The sequence below is a fragment of the Papio anubis genome, chromosome 7, assembly GCF_008728515.1.
Source record: "Papio anubis isolate 15944 chromosome 7, Panubis1.0, whole genome shotgun sequence".
NCBI lineage: Eukaryota > Metazoa > Chordata > Mammalia > Primates > Cercopithecidae > Papio > Papio anubis.
Genome location: NC_044982.1, coordinates 109,733,005 through 109,755,730, shown reverse-complemented (window position 1 = coordinate 109,755,730; position 22,726 = coordinate 109,733,005). Strand labels below are relative to the sequence as shown.

The window sequence follows — 22,726 nt, the reverse complement described above, 5'->3', positions numbered from 1 at the left end:
ATCCTTTATTTCAGAAAGGACTTTCTAATCATAAAACAAAGGTAGAAATTATAAGAATAGATTGATAGATCTGACTAAAAACTTGTAAAATGTCTGTATATCAAATATAAAAAATGACAAACAGCAAACCAGGAAAATCCTTGTAAACTGTATCACAAAGAAATGGCCAGTGAATTTATATTTAAGGAATGCTTATAATTTGCTTTTTAAAACTCCAAGTGACAAAGAACTACAATGACTCAAAAAAAAAAAGTCTCCAAGTGAAAAATGACAGCCAAAGAGAGAAACAAGTCATTCACAAAGGAAACACAAATGGCTGATGAATATATGAATGTGACTTCACCCTGTTTGATGATATATAATATTTTTACTAAAATAGTAACAGTTTACAACTGGGCAGCAAAACAATACTTTTAAAAGGAAATTGCTAATTTTCTTCAGTTTTAACATAAAGCATGGGCAGATTTGATTATTTTTGTACTCTAAACTCCTTTCTATTGTTACCAAACCAAACTTGGGTCCACCACCCACCCAGTAAAGCTCAACACTGACACCGGGATAGCAGCAAGACAAAGTACGGCGTTTACTACAGGGTGCCAAGCAAGGAGAATTGGGAGGCCCATGCTTAAGATCCAAAATCTCTGCTGGCTTACAGGTAAGGGTATTTTAAGTCGAGGAGGCTGAGATTACAGCCAAAGTCATAAATCAATATAATGCAGGATTTTTGCTCCTTTAGCTCATCTAGGTCCAGGTTCTTGTCTCACAACCAGGAAAAATTAGGCATGCGGACACCATAGAGTGAGTGGAGTAGTATTTATTAAGCAAAAGGAAAGCTCTCAGCAAAGAGAGGGGTCCTAAAAAGCAGGTTGCTGGTTGGCCCTTCACAGTTGAATACAAGGGCTTTTTATATACAAGCTGATGGGTCTGGGTTTCCTATTTGTATAAGGCCCGAATTCCTGGTGGCTTCACCCCCATTCCCCCAGTGTGCAAGTGGGCCCTTAGTCCCCTGCGGGCATGTTTAGGCAAGCCCCCTGTGCAAGTTCCCTTATCTGCATAAAACGTTTGGTGTAAGCACTTGTGGGACAGGTCGGAGGTTCTCAGGGGACCCTTTCTTTACTGTCTGCCTAAAGCAAGCTGGCTAACTCCTTTTCATACAGACAGGAGACAGACAAATACTGGGTAGCACAGGTTCCCCAGTAAAGGCCCCACCCCTCGAGCCTGGAACCCCGTGGCCCTAAGTTGGAACTGGCATTTCTGTTCTCATTCCCAAAAAGTTGCCTTTTGGCCTGCCATGTCCCGATCTTGTACCCATATAAACCCCGAACCCCAGGTTCCAGAAGCAGACAAGCAGATGAGGAGATGAAACAAGCAGATGAATGGTGGAACAACACAGCAGAGAAAGAGAGAAGAGGAGGAATGTCTGAACACTGAGAGGAGTTTAGTTGGGAGCTGTCAGAGAGGAGTTTGACCACTGGATGGCCAAACTCTAGGGGAAGATCATCTTCCCACTCCGTCTTCCCAACTCCCCATCCATCCCTCCGAGAGCCACCTCCACCACTCAGTAAAAACCCACATTCATCCTTCAAGCCTGTGAGTGACTTGATTCTTCCAGGATACTGGGAAAGAGCTTGGGATACAGAAAGCTATTACGCTGGCCCTCTGCCCTTGTAAAAAGGCAGAGGGTCCATTGAGCTGATTAACACTTAAGCTGTCTGTGGATGGCAGGGCTAAAAGAGCACACTGTAATGCACACCCACTTGGGCTCCTGCATCTGTCCCTCTGCATGCTCCCCCTCCCCTCAGGGGTTTGAGCAGCAGAGACGACAGAACAGGCGAGTCACACCCCTGTCGTACATCCTGAGATGGGGATCAGGGAACTTTCCTGTTTCACTTTCAAATACATGAAGATTATACACTGGTTTGAACTAAGAAGACATGACAGTTCAAAGCAAGGGCCCACAGGTCATAGGTGAATTCAGAGATTTTCTGATTTGTAATTGATTAAAGAAGAGAAGCTTTGTCTAAAGATTTGGGGTCAGCAGAAAAGAACGTTAGGTCTGGCTGTGGACGTGATCTCCTCCAGGCCCCTCAGGAAGAAATTTAGAACAAAGAATAGCAGTGCAAACCAAAAAGTATCCGAGACAGGTCTCAATTAATTCAAAAGTTTATTTTGCCAAGGTAAAGGATGTGCCCAGGAGACAAGTCTGTGCCTTTTTCCAAAGGTGATTTTGAGGGCTTCAATATTTAAAAGAGGAAAAGCAGGGAAAGAGGGAGGGTATGGTCACATTACTGAATCCATATGTTGTAAGAGAAAAGGAGCAGGTAGGGGAACAGTCAATTATGTATGTCTGGCGCTCAGTAATTCAGCACTTTACGTAAGATAAGGTGAACATAGAGTAGCTATCTGTGGAGATACTTAACCTTTTATCTGTAGCTATCTCCTTAGGAACAAAAGAAAAGGCAGCTTTTGCATGACTCAGCTTTCAGCTTAATTTTTTCCTTTTGGCACAGAGATTTGGGGTTCCGAGTTTTTATTTTCCTTTCACAGCAGAAAGAGTCCGGTCCTCTCGGTCGCTCCATATCTGAGGTCTGTGTGCCAGCAGATCCATTTGTTGGGGTTCGAGTTTCTGAAGAACAAGTCAGAGACATATGTTAAGATGTTATCTTATGTGGTGTTCTAATTAGGGAAAAGGAGTCAGGCTGGCACGACCAGGGAAAGCAGAGATAAAGCAGACAAGCTATAGGTCTGCCTTTCTTCATGGTTCAAGACATATACACAAAAAGAGGACACAGATAAGCTATAGGTCTGCCTTTCTTCATGGTTCAAGACATATACACAAAAAGAGGACACAGATAAGCTATAGGTCTGCCTTTCTTCATGGTTCAGGACATATAAACAAAAAGAAGACGCAGAGAAGCTACAGGTCTGCCTTTCTGTATGACCCAGCGCATATGGCCCTCCTGTGTAGATAATGTATATAGCTCACAATATCATCAAACACCTAGGCTGATAGCTCTGAATGCAGGTTACCTTCCTGCTACCTTGGCATTATCAGTACTGTACATAGCACTCTGAAGCCCAAGAACTATCCTCCAAAATCTCCGGGAAGCCTTTGTTTCTTTGCAGTCAGCTGCTCTCTCGCTGATTCTGCCCATTGCTTTCTTGCAACTTTATTTTTATATGTTCCTAATGAATCTGCCTTTCTTTATCTACAACTGCCATGGTAAATTCTTACACCCCTGAGCCGCTGGCCCAGGTAGTCACTGCTCACCCACAACATTTAGTTTCTATAGAGAACCAAACATCTCACGATTAACTTCCATGGCTGTTGTTACAAGCTACTAATACCTTCTTGCTTATCAAGTTGCTCCTTTACTTCTCAGGGTGAGCTAGGCGCCTGGAATTCCCCTTGAAGGAACGGAAGACTTTCCTTTATTTCCATGCTTGCTTGGGGGATAGTGCCCAGTAGGCCCCTAAGAGGGGTCCCTGCTCCATCTCACCATTATCCACATCTTTGGAAAGCCTGGCCATTTAGATCCTAAAGCTAAGCTTTAGGTGGTAGCTACTTGAATGTTAGGCACAGAGCCTGGGGATGGCTTCACAAATCTAAAGCTCCAAGGTGACGGTGAATGTCTTATTAGCCGTGTGACTTTGAGGAAGAAGTCGGGCTCTTTTTCTTTTTTCAGCATTCCAGCAGCCCTTTGTGTATTTAATGTGCTGCACTTTAAGGTGCATTTTTTTTTCTTTCATTAATATACAAGTGACTGGTTTTGACTCATCAGATGGAAACTTCCAAGTCAGTTGCAGAGAATAATGATGGCTGGGTCATTGTTTTCAAAAAGCACAGCACAATCTCAATTCAGATTTACATGTTCCCTCAAGATGAATTGATTCTTTAATTGTTCTAAGGATGAATGGTTCTTTAATTGTTCTGCTAAGGTAAGGCTGGAGATGAATCTGTGCCTTGTAAGTTGTGGAAGGGCAAGCAGAATTGTTTAGTGTTGACCCCAGGAACCCTGCTGAGGTTGTCTGAAACTGGGCTATCTGGGGACAAATGTCACCTTTCCCCAGGTGAGAGGAGTTGAGCACGCACTCAGTCTCCCATGGAGCTAAGGGCTCCCTGTGTCCCAGCAGCTGTTATCCCACTCCCTACCACGTCAGAGTCCTAGCATCTGGTGTCTAAGCTCGCACTACATGGCAGCTGAGCACTGACTTTATTCTCTGCATGCCAAGCCCCCTTGCCCCTGAGGCATAGCCGTGGTTTGTTCGAACGTCCCCTCCTCTTGCATTTCTCCACGAATGAGGAAGGACAAGGTGCTGTACACTTCATCTTGTTGGTCCTTTGCTTTTGTGTTTCCCCTATAAAGCCTGTTCCTGATACTCACTCTGAGTGACAGGGTGGTGTTTGGTCCCACCCACCTCTCCACATAAGGGGCCCCCATTTAAGTAGATTTAATTCATTCCAAAGCAGGCCAGGGCACCATTCAGAACAGCCTCAAGGCCTGAGTGATTTGCATCTTTTAGTTCACAGACTCCATGCTCCTTAAAAGCCACAAGTAGCCCTTGGTCCTAGAGAAAGAAAAGGGAGTGTCTTCGTGAATATTAATGATATTTGATAATAAATAAATGTTATTATGATTTTTATTTCTACGTTTCTTGAATATGTGGACAAAACTAAAACCTTCCAGGTTGGCAGGTTCCTGGACACATCATTTAGTATAGCCTCCTGGCTTTAATTGCCTGTTCTGGACAACCAAGAGGGAATTTTAATATTGTCAGATGTCTAGGGAAGAAATACCTCATTGGTCCTCAAGTTTCCAGGGTTATCCTGGAGTTCTTTACCTTATTCTGAATTATAAACTCCAAAGCAATATATATACATGTGTATGTATAAGTAATATCAATATCCAAAAGTAAAACATGTAAATATACAGAGGCAGACCCCATTTTTTACCTGTACGCTGGAGGGGGCAAAGGCTGCCTAAGTAGCTTCTGGAATATGTTAACAATCATGACAGCTTGGGTCAGTGCTGATGCTGGTGACAATGCCAAGCAGAAAGGGGCATGAAAGGGGTTTTCCCTGGCACTAGCCATAGCATTGAGAATGAACCTACGAAATGCACAGGTTTTCACTCACTTTAAGTATATAGATAACAACAATTGAGAGTCCATTATTTTGGTCTACTTAGATCCATTTTTCCTAATTCTAATCACAGAACTTCTAGCTTTTCTTGGAAACTTGCCTTTGCACACTGTCAGTCCATGTGGTTCAAGCGGAGCTGATTATAAACCAAGTTTCATTTTCACCTGACCCCAGCTGCTGGGTCCTGAATTAGACACTCAAAATTACAACACAGAGCTTTTTATTCTTCTTTCTGGGTGAAGGATTTAGGTGGAGATGTAAAGGCATCTTTAACCAAATGTATCTCATGTGGTGCCTGACAAAGTCCAATATGACGCAGAACTAAAACAGAGGTGGTCAGCGGGTTACTGGATACTATAGAAAATTGGATTAGTGAAGTGGAAATTACTCCAGCATTCAGGTGGTGTTATCAAATCAAACTGAGGTCTGCTCACCTGGTGCAGTAGGACTAGAGATCCACACTGGGTTTGCAGTGGGAGAAAGGGAGGTTTTTATTTGTAGGACATAAAGCAAGGAAGATTGGGAAGCTAATGCTTAAGTCCTGACACCCAAATCCTGGCAGCATCTAACACCTCTTCCTTAAACTCTCCCCTAAAACACCTAACACAAGCCCAAGTCCTATCACAGGTCTTTTCTAACGCTCTCTTACAAAGGTACCCCACAGTTCCCAGAGTGTGCAAGCTCCCTCAGAGCAAGAAGTAAACCCCACCTGATCCACTACAGGTGTAGTAGATGGCCTTCGGTTGGGGCATTGACACTTTCATCTCCCAATGTGCTGCCAGAAAAGGCTGTTGGACAACCCGATGGGTTGCAGGTATGGGGTTTTTAAAGGCACAGGTAAATTTTAGGAAAGTAGAAGTTACAAGTAAAGCAATAAATCAATACACGGGAATTGCACATTGGTTTTGCCCTAAAGGGCGAAACATCTTGAAACAGAGTCTTACAGATCATAGGTAGATACAAAGATTTTCTGATTTGCAATTTGTTAAGGAAGAGAAGCTTTGTTGAGAAATTTGAGGTCAGTAGAAAAGAATTAGCTCTGTTTGTGAGTGTACCTTTATCCAGGCCCCTCAGGAAGTAATTTAGAACAGAGAACAGTGGTCAGAGCTCAGTCCTCAGCTCCCCATTGCCTGAGGTCTCAGTGCCAGTGGATCCATTTGATGGGGATCCAGGTTTCTGAAAAACAACTCAGGGACGTATGTTAGGATGTTGTCTTTAGTTTCTATAGAAGAATCAAACATCATGTGATTCTGGCTTCTTTTGCTATTATTTTAAGTTACTGTTGCCTTCTTGCTTATCAAGTTGCTTATTTATTTCTGAGGGCCAGCTAGATGCCTGGAATTTGCCTTGAAGGAACTCAAGATTTTCCTTTACTTTCATGCTTAGAGGGCTTTCATGTTTTTTTGATCATCATTCCCAATTGATGATCAGAATCCAACATACTTTGCTGGCAGCAGATTGGAAGTTGGAAGTGTTAATGCTCCAGCCAAAGACCACTGAGAACCTCTTTAGTGAAAAAGGTGGGGCTTGCTTCTTGCTGTGAAGGAACTTGCACACTATGGGAATTATGGGGTACCTCTGTAAGATAGTGTTAGAAGGGACCTATGATAGGACTTGGGCTGGTAGTCAGTGTTTTTGGGAAAAGTTTAACTAAGGAAGAGATATTAGATGGTGCCAGGAATTGGGGGTTAATTTTATGTTTGGGTATCTTAATAAATCTAGAAGGAGGGAAAATTAAGTGCGGCCAAAACTATAATTGGTAGAGAAGCAGTAGTCAGTCATATTGTAACTGAGCACCTCCATTTTTCTAAGAGTTAGTTTAATTATTTTTAATCATTTTATTATTTTCTCTTCTTGTTCCCCTGGTTCTCCATTTCCTACTTTACCCTTTAGAAATATAAATATAAGGCAGGGCACAGTGGCTCACACCTGTAATCCCAGCACTTTGGGAGGCCAAGATGGGCAGATCACATGAGGTCAGGAGTTTTAGACCAGCTTGACCAACTTGGTGAAACCCTATCTCTACTAAAAACACACACACAAAAAAAAAATTAACTGGGCATGGTGGCACACGCCTGTAATTAGCTACTCAGAGAGCTGGCAGGAGAATCACTTGAACCTGGAAGGTGGAGGTTGCAGTGAGCTCAGATCGCGCCACTACACTACAGTCTAGGGCAACAGAGTGAGACTCTGTCTCAAAAAAAAGGCCGAGGCGGTGGCTAAAGCCTGTAATCCCAGCACTTTGGGAGGCGGGGCAGAGTAGGATCACGAGATCAGGAGATGAGACCATCCTGGCTAACAGGGTGAAACCCCGTCTCTACTAAAAATACTAAAACTAGCGGGCGAGGTGGTGAGGCCTGTAGTCCCAGCCAGCTACTCCCAGGAGGCTGAGGCAGGAAGAATGGCGTGAACCGGGGCCGGGCTTGCAGTGAGCTGGAGATCCGGCCACTGCCTCCAGCCTGGGCGACAGAGTGACTCCGTCTCAAAAAAAAGAAAGAAAAAGAAAAAGAAAGAAATGCAAATATAGCCTTTTACCTCTCCTTCATCAGACATTTCCTACAAGGCAAGTTCGTCTGACTATGTTCTCTAAGACAGAACTCTCCTTGAGAGTTAACAGTGGATTTATAAACCAAAGCAGCCCACTAGGAAACTCTCACCCACCAGGGGGTTGCCTCGAGAGATAATAGTTGAAAAACATGTCTGCTACCCTCTCTTACCTGGGTAGTTTTCAGCCTAGTCCTGCCCATGAAGATGCCAGCTATCACTAGCTTGACCGCCTGATAGGTAAGGCTCCAAGCTAACACGCAGATTCTCACCTTGCTGGCCTCCTCCCCTGCTTTTTAAAAGTGCCCACTTCCTGTTCCCAAAGCAAAGTGGTATATTTAAAGGTGGGATGCCTGTGCTTCTTCCCCTAAGCTGGCTTTGGAAATAAATCCCTTTATACCGGACCTCGATCTTGTTAATTGGACTCTGCAAGCGGTAAACAACTAACCCGCATTTCAGTTACAATATTAGCCAGAATGGGGCAATGTGAGGTCATTTTTATGGTTTGAACAGTGCTCATGTTTTGTCTGTGCTCACACATAATTATGGAGTAGTCTTGTTTTTGTCTTGGTCCATCATTGGCCCTGAGTAGCCCTGTTTGATGTTGGTGTTCTGTGAAGTGGTTTATGTCTAACAGAACACCAAGGCCCTGCTGTGCCAGGCCAGCTCCTGGCTGTCAGGGGCTGCTTTGTTGTTTCTCAGAAGGAAGGGAGATCCTTTTTTTTCACCTTCTTCATCTGAAGTCACCTCCAGCAAGTGGCAATAGCATGTCCCTGCTAGGGCCGCTTCCTGGATTCTGCTCAAGCAGGGCAGTTGCAATAGCAGCAGTAGCTCAAAGCTTGGACTCTGGCTCCAGCAGGAGCAGCCCCTGATGCCTGTAGGTTCCAGAACTCCTGCAGCTTCCACAGGAGTGCAGTCCCCTGGCATCCCACAGATTGGGGCAGGCAGGAGTAAGGATTCCATCAGCCCCAGCAATGGGCTCTGGGGAATATCAATTTTCCTTTTGCTTCCCTAGTCACATGGGTTTCACCTCAACCGTCCCCTCTTTGCCTAACTGGGCACTGATTGATAATTTCTCTTCATAACTAGTTCTGCCATTCAATGTCAAATGTCTATATGTGATTTTATGACCTCTTAAGTGACAGAATTAGGTTATTAATGGGGTAGTTTTTACATGGAGACCATGAAACCCAATGATATACTGCTGGAACCTATGGATATAGTTTTGAGTCTGTGAGTTCTTAAATGGGAAGGAATGTTGGTGTAGTCCTTTGGCTTCTGATGGTTCTGTGAATGAAACAGTCATTCTTTGAGGATCTTCTGCTCATATTGCTTTACTTGGCATGTCTGGCATTTCTCCTTTGTGGTTGATTTCCATTACCTGAATACACAAACAGCTCTGCATTGAGCTTATCTCAGTCACAGGTTGTGTGAAAGGCATCTGTAAAGTCTTCCCAGCCAACTTGTCCAGAGAGGCAGATGAACTGTTACTAATCTGACAGTGATCAAACTGAAAGAATATTCATCTGCCCATGCTTGAAACTGCCTTAAGTTTTGAACTCTAACATACTTAAGAATGTATCTTTTAGTTTACCAAATAGTGTGCCAAGTAGGCCCTACTTCAAGAAAACCAAATGCACAAAGATATGTATTCTTAAAGGAATTGATCAGGCTGCATATTTTGCAATTGAGGTCCCTAAGTAGGTTTAGATGACATGATGTATACCAATGAATTTTCTATCCAAATCTTTAAAGATATGACTATATTAAGAAAATCCATATAAAATGTCTTTTGTTGATGAGGGTTGGTGCTGGTGACTTTTTGAGTGACAGTGAGAAGTGATGGAAATGCAGCTTCCTGGGCCCCAGTGTCACAGTCCAACAGATTCTTATTGCCTGCTGCCCTAAAAAAAAACCAAAAAAACAAAAAAACCAATGCACTGAAAACAGTAGGTGTTGCAGCAAAGAAAGAGTTTAATAATTGCTCTCCAGCCAAGGGAGGCGAATGGGAGAAATTTCTCAAATCTGCCTCTCCAAGAATTCAGAGGCTAGAGTTTTTAAGGGTACTTTGGTGGGCAGGGGGTTAGGGAACTGAAACCGTCAATTGGCCAGGGATGAAACCACAGGAGTATCTAAACTGTCTTCATGCAGCTGAGTTAGTTCCTGGGAGGGGCATCTCAGGTCCAGGGGCATCTCTTGGTCTGCTGAAATGCCAAATCTGAAAAATATTTCTAAGATCAGTTCTTTAGGTTTTATAATAGTGATGTTATCTATATGAGTAGTTGGGGAAGTTATAAATTTTGCAGCCTCTGGTTGTGTGCCTCTGGGGACAGTAAGCAACTTATAGAAAAGCAAGATAGGCAATGGCAGGTCATTGTTTATGCCTATTCTTTAGCAAAGTTCAAGCCTCTAACATAATTCTACCTTTTCTTGTGAATGTGGCATCAATCTCTGAACAAGAAGGGGGATCAGTTTTCCTTGTCTCAAAGTTTAACTATCAACTAAATTATTCTCATACTTACCTTGGCCTCCATGCTAGAATAAGCAAAAACAAACAAGCAAACAAACAAACAGAAAAACCTTAGCCTGTGACGTTAGAAGCAAGATGGAGTCAGTCATGTTAAGTTTCTCTCATTACTTATAATTCTGTAAAGGCAGTTTCACGAAGATGGGTAGAGAAGTTGTAAAGTAAGCAGAAGGCTTATTGGCCCAGAGGAAATGGTGGAGATAGGCAGGGGTGGATGTCTTTACCAGGGTGGAGAATTTGTAATGTGGGATGATGCAGGCAGAGAGGTTGAAGTACAGGTATGTTGAATTGAATTACTATTATAAGGTCCTCACCTTCTCTGCAGAATTTTCTGTAATCTTCCATACCTGAGACTTGTCCTCTCCTTTCCCTCCCAGTCTTAGTCTGTTCTCACACTGCTAATAAAGACATATCTGAAACTGGGTAATTTACAAAGAAAAGAGGTTTAATTGACTCACAGTTCAGCATGGCTGGGGAGGCCTCAAAGTCATGGCGGGAGGCGAAGGAAGAACGAAGGCACATCTTACATGGTGGCAGGCAAGAGAACACGCACAGGGGAACTTCCTTTTATAAAACCATCAGATCTTGTGAGACTCATTCACTATCAGCAGAACAGCATGGGAAAACCAGCTGCTATGACTCAATTACCTCCCACTGGGTTCCTCCCATGACCCATAGAGATTATAGGGGCTACAATTCCAGATGGGATTTCAGTGAGGACACAGCCAAACCATATCACTCTCCAACCCTGACTCTACCGTTCAGTTCCTAGCTAGGTAATTAGAATTGAACAGAATCCTTTAGAATTCTCCTTTCTTAACAGTGCCCCTTCTATAGCCATAATGTGTTCCCATCTTTTCAAGTCAAATTTCAGGCAATGTCTGAAAAATGAGCTTTCTCCTTGTTTGTCTGATAGCTGTAAATAATGGATCCACAATTTTTTGATTTATCTGTATGGGATTCTCCAGAGCCTAGCTCACTGCTAGCCTAGACTGATCAAATGAGTAGAGATAGAAGAGAATGCAGCCCTTGTGTTTCTGGTTTTAGCAGATTCTGTTTTATTTTTATACCTGCAAACAAGTTTGCACTAGTTATTCTCTTGCCATGCAATGAATTGGTGTTTTATAAACACCACTAATCATGGAGATAAGACCAGTCATAGGCTGTTATCTCTTTTATTCATAGAAACTTCTTGGTAAGGGATAGAAAGGGCTGCATTTTCAACAGGATTATGCTAGTCTGGGAACTTTGTCAAGAATCTTCCATCAAGGCATCTTAAATCTTTTTGGTCTCCCTCTTGGGCTATTTTCTTTGGCTGTTCAATTGTCTTCAACTGCAAAAGGTTATAAATATGTTTTAATGTGAGCAAGCCCATCCTTCAGTGAATTTCCCGCCCCTCCCCACAGTAGTTTATCATCTATCCCTTTCATTCCTGCAAATGAACAGAAGATTAAGTACTGGTATGAGGACAAACTCAGCATACAAAGCAAGAGTGGACAGCCTCTCTGAGTTGCTGTGGCTTTGGGTTTCATGGTCTATATAGTTGGGTTTGTGTTGATGCAAAAGAGTCAAACCCTGTAAGCTATTTGAAGGGATTTATTCTGTGCCAAATATGAGTGACCAAGGACTGAGGCACAGTCTTAAGAGGTCCTGAGAACATGCACGCCAGGTAATTGGGTTACAGCTTGGTTTTATACAGGGGAAGCATAAGACATCAATCAATACATGTAAGGTGTACGTTGGTTTGGTCTGGAAAGGCAGGACAACTCAAAGCAGGGGCTTACAGGTCATAGGTGGATTCAAAGATGTCTTGTTTGGCAATTGGTTGAAAGGGTTATGGTCTGCCTGAAGAGCTGAAGCCCACAGAAATAAATGTTTGTAGTTAAGATAAGGGAGGTTGTAGAAGCCAAGGTTCTTGTTATGATGAAGCCTCTAGGTAGCAAGGTTCAGTAAATGTCTCTTATCAGACTCTAAAAGGTTAAATCTCTTAGTTAAATCTCTCCTGGATCAAGGGGAAAGACCTGGAAAAAGAAGGGGACGTTCTTCAGTAAATTTTCCCCAGTGGCTCTGCAACTTTGCAGGGCCCTTTCAAAATATGTCAAATAAATATATCTTAGGGTAAAATACTTCAGTTTCTTCCAGGGACTGCTATCTGCCATGTGATGCTATGCTAGAGTCAGGTTGGAATTTGGTATCTTATTGCTACAAAGAGACTGTTTTGTCAGTCTTAGGATCACTGTTTTAATGTTAATGCTAGTAAGTTGTGCCTGAATTCCAAAGGGAGGAAAGTATAATGAGGCATGTCAGATGTCCCCTCTTCTTATCATGACCTGTACTAGTTTTTTATGTTTACTTTGGAATGCCCCTGGTGAAGAGGAGTCCATTCAGTCAGTTGGGGGGCTTATAATTTTATTTTTGGTTTACATTTGAGACCTTTCTGCCTGAAGCAAAATGATTTTTTAGAATCTTTTGGGCAGGAAATTGCTTAAACTTTAGGTGGATTCAGTTAAAAATTCCCATGTGAAAAAATGCATAAGACCAAGATGGAAACTGATGAAATGCAGGTACATTCTCTCCCATCCCCAATGTCTCTCTACCAAATGCCTGCCAAATTATCTATCTGATTACAAGGACTTGGGGGGTTAGGGATATTTCTGGATGAAGCATGGTTAATTATAAAGGCCTTCTTGTTAAGGCTAATTTGCAAATGGACCAGGACAAACAGGTGGATCACATTAACTCTGCTTTGGACCATAACTCCTTTTGCAAGTTGTCCAGTGGATTGCAGACCCCAAGAAACACAGTCTAGGAGATGCTTCAAATAGACTAGTGTACTTCATTCCTAGAGTGAGCTTTTTCTCTGATTCCCTATCCTGGGTTGCTGAGCAGGGCAATCAGGCAGATGCATGAAGGTCTTTTTCTCCTCCCTTAAGACTTCACACCAAAGCCACCCTTAAATTGCTAATCTTTTGTCTTCGTAATGCTAGACACACTCGTAGTTTCTCATGACCTTCAGAATTCCATAGAGTCTTGCAAAAATGTTTCATTCCCAAAGCCTCAAAAGGTTCATATAAAGGGCCCTTATTAGCAGCATCCCTCTGGCCCTTTGATCATGCCAGGTGCAGCTTCCCAGTTCTCTGATGCTGGGCCTTGACCAGGAAGGAGGAGAGGGTCTGTCTGTCCCATGCTCCTCAAGTCACCAATTAGCACAATGTCCGACCTCTGCTTGGTCTCCTTCTGTCTGGATAACAACTGATATTCCTTGTGTTTACCCATCTCTTTCTTGGTTACCCTCAGGGACATCCTCTGTGATGGTTGGGAAAAGAGAGTATTGTGTGGGGCCAAATTCCACTGTCATCAGGAGAGCTTAGAGTTTGTATTAATCCATTCTCACATTGCTATAAAGAAATACCTGAGTCTGAGTAATTTATAAGAAAATAGGTTTAATTGGCTCATGGTTCTGCAGGCTATAGAGTATCTGCTTCTGGGGAGGCCTCAGGAAGTTCCCACTCATGGTGGAAGGCAAAGCAGGAGCAGGGATATCACATGGCAAAAGCAGAGGCAAGAGAGAGAGGGAGGAGGTGCCACATACTTTTAAATGACCAGATCTTGCAAGAACTCCTTACTATCATAAGGACTATACCAAGAGGATGGTGCTAAATGATTCATAAGAACTCCATCCCCACGAGCCAATCACCTCCCAGCAGGCCCCACCTCCACCACTGGGGATTAGATTTCAACATGCGATTTGGGCAGGGACACACATCCAAACTATTCAGGGTGCATGATTTTATGTGACATCAGAAGCCTTTCAGAGAAGGAAGGTGAGTGGTGATGGTCAGACATGTTGTCCTCTCATCCTCTGTATCCAAGGTGAAGGGCAAAAACATGGCAGCCCTATGCAACATAGGTTAGAGTTGGGATTATTTAACCTAACAATTTACTCTTCTACTATACCTCCTTTGCTTATCACTTCCAAGTTAGGAGACGTGCTGTCTCAAAACTTACTTCCTCTATTCAAGAGAAAGTTTTCTTTAAGTTAAAGTATAACACTGTAATTTTTATGAACCATGCTATGAAGATCAGAGCCCTCTGTTTGATAGCTTTTGGCATTCTTGGGTAACTTAAATAAGAAGAGTAGAGACAGATGCTCTTAGAGATAGATATTATTGGTCATTTTGCATATTGTATTTTAGTAGAGTTATGCAATGTCAGAAGATTTTCCAAACTCCAGAATTACAAAAACAACCCCAGTCCCACCCCACTTATTTTCCACTTTAATCCCATAACTACTCACCGCTTTGTGTGGAGATGGTGGAGAGAATTTATGGGGAAGTGTTAGTTTGTCAGGGCTGCTTACAGAGTGTGTTACCCAGAACAGAACACACTGCTGCAATGGTTATTTGACTATGTCAGATAGATGAAAAGCAACCCCTCCTCTGTTCTGGAACCTAGGCTTTCATTAATGTCTCTAAAATAGCACTAACCTTTTGGTAGTCTCACTGAATTGTTGACATTGGGTTACTATCCATCATAACCTCAAAATACCTTTTGTTTAGCATTTTTATTGTTGGCGTTTGTTTTATTGCTTTTTCGTTGGTGCTCAGAGTTTGTTCCCCCTTCCTGGAATCATCTAGCTGGTCTAGACTTGGGTCTGTTTTAGAGTTTTTGCAGAGCTCCAAGACTTCCTTTCAAATAGCCTCAGGTAACAAGGCCAGTTCAAGTATGCGATGTGCTCAGTGGCTCCCTCAATCAGTGGGACGGGGGTTCAAGGCTGTGACTACTTACTGGTAGGTCTTCATGAAGCTGAGAAAACCTGGAATTAGCTGTTGGCATTGCCACTTTGGGAAGAACTAGAGGGATACAGGGAGCAGTGATTACAGATATTACAGGTATCATAAAAAAGTACAGAATGTATAAATGAACAAGACCACTCTTTCATTTGCAATTTTAAGTTGAGCCATTTTCTTGCTCACATGGGCCTATTTTCTTTTCGACAATGGGCCTACTTTCTAGGGTGAGGTGGATGTGCCATCCTAGGTATTCAAAATAGCAGACTCCCAGTGGAGTGTGTGTGTGTGTGTGTGTGTGTGAGAGAGAGAGAGAGAGAGAGAGAGAGAGAATGTAGGGAGGGATTTTCGAGTGTATGTGTGGGGAGGGAGTTTTGAGTATAGGTGTGTCTTATTTTTATACTTTTACAGTCTCTAATACAGTGTCTGGAGTATGGAGAGTAGTCAATAAATGCACATGCTGTGAATGATTATAAAGATGTCTCTAACTTCAGATACAGATCTGTCACTTGCCAATTCATGCTTTAATAACTTTTAAAAATATCTACTATAATGCACAGATTTTTAGTCTTAAACATTTTTAAAGAAGTAGTGAAGGACTCTGGTAGCAACTTAAGGCAAACTATCATCTTTAAAAATTGTATATGAACAAACTGTTCCATAATGTTAAAAAGTTTTATATCATCCTTTTATTTGCTTGAATTTATTTTGCCACGTCCCTTCCAATACATAATTTTAGCTTATATTATAATACATTTTAATATTTATTGATCATGCCATCAAAATTCCCTATATCAAAATTACAAATGGAAATTGAAATTAAACTTTTAAACAATTTCCTATGACCGTAAGGCTCTAAGTGTTAAAAATTCTTCTGGATTGAATTATTAATATAATTCATTACTAGCATATATTTATTAAAAGCAACAGAGATGTATTATAAATATTGGTAAGTCATTATTGAGTATTGTGTTATTTAAGGTAGGGATGGCTGTTTAAACAAATCCCCAATTCCAGTGGCCTAACACAATGGAAGTTTATCTCTGTCCCATTTTCCAGTCTTAGGTGGATGTTCTAGTTGGCATGTGGCTCTCTGTCCAGTAATTCAGAGACTCAAGCTTCTTTTGATTTTTGGCTTCTCCATCCTTGAGCGCCTCGTCATCTTAGCAGAATCCATCTGGAGAAGGAAGAGGATTGTATAGGGAAGACCTTCTTAAAAGCCTTGGCCTGGAAGTTCCACCCACTGTGACTGCTTACTTTCTATGGGTGAGAAGTAGTCACATGACCATATGACATGCCTGAGGTCACTGGGTGAACACCTGCTTTTCAGGGAGGACTTTCTATTATAGGATGAGGCATGGGAGCTCACAGGTGGGCAGGCAGCTAACTACAACATAAAAGAGGAAGGTTGTTGTAAATACATTCTTTTAATGAGATGGATGCTTGTAAAAACATTATTATATTCCATTGATTAATTCTACTTATTGCCAAAATGTAACATGATTTAGCATCTATTCTATTTTTTTCATTTTTATAGATACAAATACTGAGAAAACTTGTTCGCAGAAAGATGGAGGTGGGAATAGAAATTATGTTTTAGAACTGTGACTCAATTCTTGGAACTTCTTCTAAGTAATATGTCAAAAGTGATATACTTATCTATCAATATCAGCTTATGACCCAATTAGGTCTTTCTGCAATGTTGTTGAAATCAAATAGTTGGAAAACACCTTATTTTCAAATGATGTTGCCCATTCATAAAGTGATTTCTTATTTATATTCCTGGAACATATAACCAAAAAAATCTTTACCAATATGCATTAAGTGACTATTAATTACACTGTTGCCCCTTTATTCACAGGCACCATATTTAATCAATAGCGTGGGGAAAATTGAAATTTTACTTTCAGTATGCCTTTGTCAATCCAATATTATTTTTATCAAATGTCTTAATTGTCTTGCCTGCTTTATAAATAATTTTTATTACGATTGAAATCTTAGAACTGCAGATTTAGCTTATTCAGTTGATGGAAAATATCATCCACATAACCTGATGAGCAAAGCCAATTTCTTGTTGGCAAACTATTCAGTCACATTAGGTTTACTTTCTTTATTTAATAAAACTGGAAAGGATTGACTTTATTTTTCAATATGTGTTTCAAAAAATAGTATTTTCAAAAGAACAACTAAAGAATAACTTAAAAGCACATCTCGTAAGATATATTACTAACAGCAATCAATAATGAAGTGAAACATATCTAATAACTACTTTAATATTATTGCAATGTAAAATGTGGCTAAAATTTGTTATTTAAGAAGCTAGGTATATGAGGCATATATTTGAAAAATGTGTATGTATTTGTGTATTAAACAGTGGTGGCTAGCTTTTTGAAATAATTAACAATTAAATAAGAATCAGGTATAAAATCAGAAATTATTAATCACATTAGATATACTGATCAAGCTTCCCTTATATATTTAATGAAACTGTATAAATGAATCAATCTGACAGCTAGTATATAATTTTGTTTTTTGTTAAAAAGAGATAGAAAAATATTAAACATTTTATAAGTTGAAATAAGGTAATGACAGAGTAATTGGAATAAATATTTCATAATATGATGTGTTAAAACAGATTTTAACTAAATTATTGAATGAAACGCATGAAATCTGAAAGATCACAAAAGGCTTTTTTCTGCAGGAATGAGTCAGTGTATACTGGAGAACCCTGGTAGCTCAGAAAACATTCTAATCATGCTTAAAAGTATCAGCATCACTAAGCTGTGCAGGTCCTTGGTATAAATGTCTTTAAAGGAATCACTTAAATATCGAGGGAGGGGTCGGATCATGAGGTCAGGAGTTCGAGACCAGCCTGATCAACATGGTGAAACCCTGTCTGTACTAAAAATACAAAAATTAGGCGGGTATGGTGGCATGCACCTGTAATCCCAGCTACTCGGGAGGCTGAGGCAGGAGAATTGCTTGAACCCAGGAGGCAGAGATTGCAGTGAGTCGAGATTGTGCCATTGTACTCCAGTGTGGGTGACAGAGCGAGACTCTGTCTCAAAAAAAATACATATATATGTGTATATATATGTGTGTGTATATATGTATATATATGTATAAAAATACATATATATGTGTGCACATATATATATATATAGAGAGAGAGAGAGGGAGGGTACATTTTCTGGGGCTCATTTTTACGTTTTCAGAGGACTCTCCCTCAAGAGTGCTGCTCTACTTGGCAATATTTGGGGGATGGAAGAGGTGAAACCCTTCATTGCTTTACTCTACAATATATCCAAATTCAGAACACTCTAGCACAGGCCAACATAAGTTCCGATGTCTCACTTATCCTAACAGAAATATCTCCCAGACCTGCAGAAAGAGACAAATCCTAGACAAGCCTATGATGCTTTGATTAATCACTAATAGAGCTGTCCTTGAAGACAGTATTTCAAATTGTCCCTTTGGCATCCTGAAGTTTTTTTTTTGTTGTTGTTGTTGTTGTTTGTTTTGTTTAAAGCTCAGGGCAATGCACAATAGTAAGATTCAGGATGGATAAGGATGTGCCTTTCTTTTTTGTCCAAAAAGGCCATTGTAAAAGAGAAGATGGGAAAAGAGACTCTATCTGATCGTTCCAATCTGTTCTCAGGAAGATTTTAAGAATGGCAGTCAAGGCACCTGGACACTGATTCCCTTCCAAGTCTCTGTGCAAGGGGTATTCTTGCAAAGTCTTAGCTTTTTAGTGCAATTTGATGCTCACTGGTGTAGAGTCCCATGCAAGGCTATTCCCACCACCAGGTGGCAGCATCCTCTAGTTGTTGGTGGGCTCTAAGGCAGGAAAGAAACCCAGTTAAGTCTGTAACCTTAACAGCCTTGAACAAATGAACCTGAGCCAAGGCAGAGTGCACACAGACCCCATGAACCAAAGGAGACAAACCCTCAACAGACAGAAGCTAAGGTGAATGTCTCTTAGTCTCATTTTCTGCTCACTTCAGCATGAACAGTTTGAGAGATGCACACTTAGCAAAACAGGACGAAGGTTAAAAGGTCCTCTGGAGCAATAAGGAGGTAGCAGGTGATCTGTAGTGAAACTCCTAATTGTTCCTCTGAACCATTAGCACTTTTGGGTAACTTTTGTCTAGAACAAGTACTAAATGTCACAGAGGTTTGTTCCCCCGCCCAAAGGTGCCCAGGCTGAGAGGGCAGGTTTAACCTGGTATCTCATCAGAATAGGGACAAAAGAAGACAAGTCATGTTGCAGCCACTCTCACCTGACTTGGTCTTATTAGAGCTACCTGCTGTCCCCTGGGGTGATAAACAGTTGCATTTGCCTGATTATTTCGCTGGTTTAAAAGGCTGTGTGTCATGTGATTGCAAAGTCAGCTCAGACTGTTGACTTACCAGTGTCAGAGCTGCCCTTCCTGTCTTCAAAGCACCTTCCTTCTTTCTTCCAGAGCCCACTGGGGTCTTGATGCTGTCAGAAGTATCCATATGGACTTAAAAATATTGCATCACAGCCTAGAGGTGACCAGCTCTATCACTAACAGAGGAGCAATTTAAGCTTTTGGGGCCCCAGTTTCCCCATTAGTAAAATCATGTGCGTTGTGTACAAAGTAGCTGCTTGAGAGGGGCTTCATTACTCAACAGGGCTTAGATTTTTCTGGACTTTGCAGGAAGGAATCTCTGCCCTTCTAGGTTTTGTGCTCTGCAGCTATGGGCATGAAAATCACCCCATCCTCTTGGCAGTCCTCAGCAACATGAATGGCAGGCCTGCCCTAGGAAGAGATAGACATCAAGGCCACAATGCAAGCCATGCGCAGGTCATGGGTTCATGGTACTGTTGAGTTTTGACTCCTTACTCAGGAACTGAGCTGGAATGAACAGCTTAGCAGGCATTGTTCCTGGAAGGAACTTCTTTCTAGAGAGGCTATAAGCTGGCTGGACCCCCAGACTCTCCTCTGTGATCTGCCTCACTGAAAAACAAAATAGTTATGACTAGCCCTACCTTCTCTTGGCTGACAGTAGTACCTGCTTGGAGCTGCCACTTGCTGATACCCACACCAGCCCAGTGCCAGAATGCATAGCTAAAGTGCTGTTGCAAGGGGAGAGGTCATTCTTGCAGTGATGCCTGACCTGCACTGGCAGCACCTATCCCACAGTGGCCTGCTGGCCTTCCCCAGGCTGCCAGAAGTTGTGTTTGCCCCTCACAATTCTTCTGGGTGCTCAGCTCCTTTGGCTTAGAAGTTCACTACCTCTACCCCCATCAGCTCCTGTCTGGAAACCTTAATCCCTTTCTCTATGTCCTCCACTTCACTCTGAACTTCTACCAGCATGGCTAGTGGATATTTCAGCCACCTATCCTTCCTGCCACTCCTCATCCAGAATTTCGATCAGATTATCTACTTATGAAGTAGTGTTTTCAGATATAGGGGAAGGGAAGCTTCTTTTATATTATCTTTCCTGGGTATCTCATACTAATGTTCTTTCCAAAACAATATAGTCTTTATTCCCACTGACGAAGTCAATTACAAGGGCCTAAACACGATTTATTTCCTTTCCAAGTGTCCCAATGCCTCACCAACACCACTGCCACCACTAACGGTTCCAGTGTGATCACCATCTGGGATCTACCTCTTCCAACTGCTTGTTTACCTCCTGTGCATGCTCAGTGGGACATGAAGGCGGGGCTTTACCAGGGACCCACCCCCTTCCGCCCAGGACTCTGCCTCTGGCTGCCATTCAAGGCCGCAGGGCTTAGGCCCCACCCCGCTCCTAGATTGGAGCAGGCACTGGGAGAGGAGCAGGCCGGGCAGTGGGAGCAGACATCCCCGAGTCTGCAGGAACAGGGGGGCCTTTCTGGTCCCCGAGGATGTAGGCTGCAGAGATGCCCAGGCCCTGCACCTGGGAAAGCGGCTGCAGCTGCACCTGGGGAGTTCCCATCCCACCCACTTGGAAGGAGAAGGACTCCTGCTTGTCTCTGACTCCTGCCTGCTCCCTGGAGCAGAAGGCCCAGGTCTTCAGTCTCCGGTTGGGTGCCTGCAGCTGCACCCAAGAGGGCAGATCCTGCCTGTTCCTGGCCACCTCCAAGAGCACAGGTAGGTTCAGATCCACAGCCACAGTTTGGGCAGAGGTCCATTCTGCTCCCTAGAGCAGGAGGCCTGGGTCTGCAGCCACACTTCGGGTAGCTGCAGTGGCACCTGGGGAGCTCCACCCCCAACTCAGAAGGGGCGGAGCTCCCACCGGCTTCATGGAGTGTGCAGTGCCAGCCGTAGCCAGCGTGATGGTATCAACCTCTGCCATCATTAGGTACTATTTATTATCTTGATTTTACAAATGATAAAACAACTGTTGGATTTCAGCCCAGGTCCACCGGAATCCACAGTCTTCATTTAACCCCCATGTTCTACAACACTAGACCAGGGGAGAAATTTGCACAGAAAGTAGTATGCATAATGGAGACTGGGAATCAGAGAAAGCAGATAGAGAAAACAGTCTTAAAGGACTGAATGAATTACAGATAACCTGTATTTTCCAAGGGCTGGGGGCTGGAGGGAGGAGCAATTAGGTTTTAACGGGTTCAGAGTTTCAGTTTTGCAAGATGAAAAAGTTCTGGAGATCTATTGTCTAACAATGTGAATACACTTAATACCACTTAAAAATGGTTGTGAGGGTAAATTTAATGTTGTGTGCTTTTGACCATAATAAACAAAACAAAATACCTTGTATTCACTCTCTGCAGGTGAGGGGCCACTTTTCAGAGGCACTCTCCCCATCTCTACCTCACTAGGGCTTTGCAGCAAAAAGTTTGATCACTTTATGTTATTATATGCTACATTGTTCCTCATTGAGTATGTGCTGCTGCTTCTTTGACTATATGTCCTCCTGCTTGGAGGTTTGGCTTTTTCATTCTCTAAAATGGGTATTTTGATGAACAACAATTTTTTATTTTTATTTTTTTTTTTTTTTTTATAATGAAGTCTCACTCTGTTGCCCAGGTTGGAGTGCAGTGGCGCGATCTCGGCTCACTGCAACCTCCACCTCCCAGGTTCAAGCAATTCTCTGCCTCAGCTGCCTGAGTAACGGGGATTACAGGTGTGGGCCACCATGCCTGGCTATTTTTTTTTTTTTTTTTGTATTTTTAGTAGAGACAGGTTTTCACCATGTTGGCCAGGCTGGTCTTCAACTCTTGACCTAATGATCCACCCATCTCAGCCTCCCAAAGTGCTGGATTACAGGCGTGAGCCACCGCGCCTAGCCTTTAAATTTTAATGTAATATAATTTATCAGTCTTTTTTGGTTTATGACTAATACTTTTCTTTTTTTTTTTTTTTTTTTTGAGACAAGGTCTCACTCTGTCACCCAGGCTGGAGTGCAGTGGCACCCAGGTTCACTGTAACCTTGAATACTGGGCTCAAGCGATTCTCATGCCACAGCCCCCTGAGTAGCTGAGATGACAGTTGCATGCCACCATGCCTGGCTAATTATGGCTTCTACAAAATGCCAAACATTCTCTGCCCCCAAATTAGGAAGAAAGTCTCTTGCATTTCAACTAAAAGCTTTACAATTTTGCCTTTTATATTTAAGTCTATAATCCACCTGGATTGTTTTTAGTATTTTAGAAAGTAAGGGTCCAATTTTATTTGATATTTCCATATGACTATCCAATTATTTCAGTTTCTTATTGAAAAGATTATATTTCCCCCTCTACTTTGC

General features: G+C 42.2%; 1 long non-coding RNA gene across 1 annotated transcript; it reads right to left on the bottom strand.

The window, feature by feature from the left end:
* Positions 1 to 15,941: 15,941 nt before the first annotated feature.
* LOC103885966 lies at positions 15,942 to 20,753 on the bottom strand. Its single transcript, XR_649322.3, has 3 exons — positions 20,592 to 20,753; positions 19,415 to 19,487; positions 15,942 to 16,181 (listed from the first exon to the last, which is right to left on the bottom strand). It is a non-coding gene; the product is annotated as an uncharacterized LOC103885966 (long non-coding RNA).
* Between the last annotated feature and the right edge of the window lie 1,973 nt (positions 20,754 to 22,726).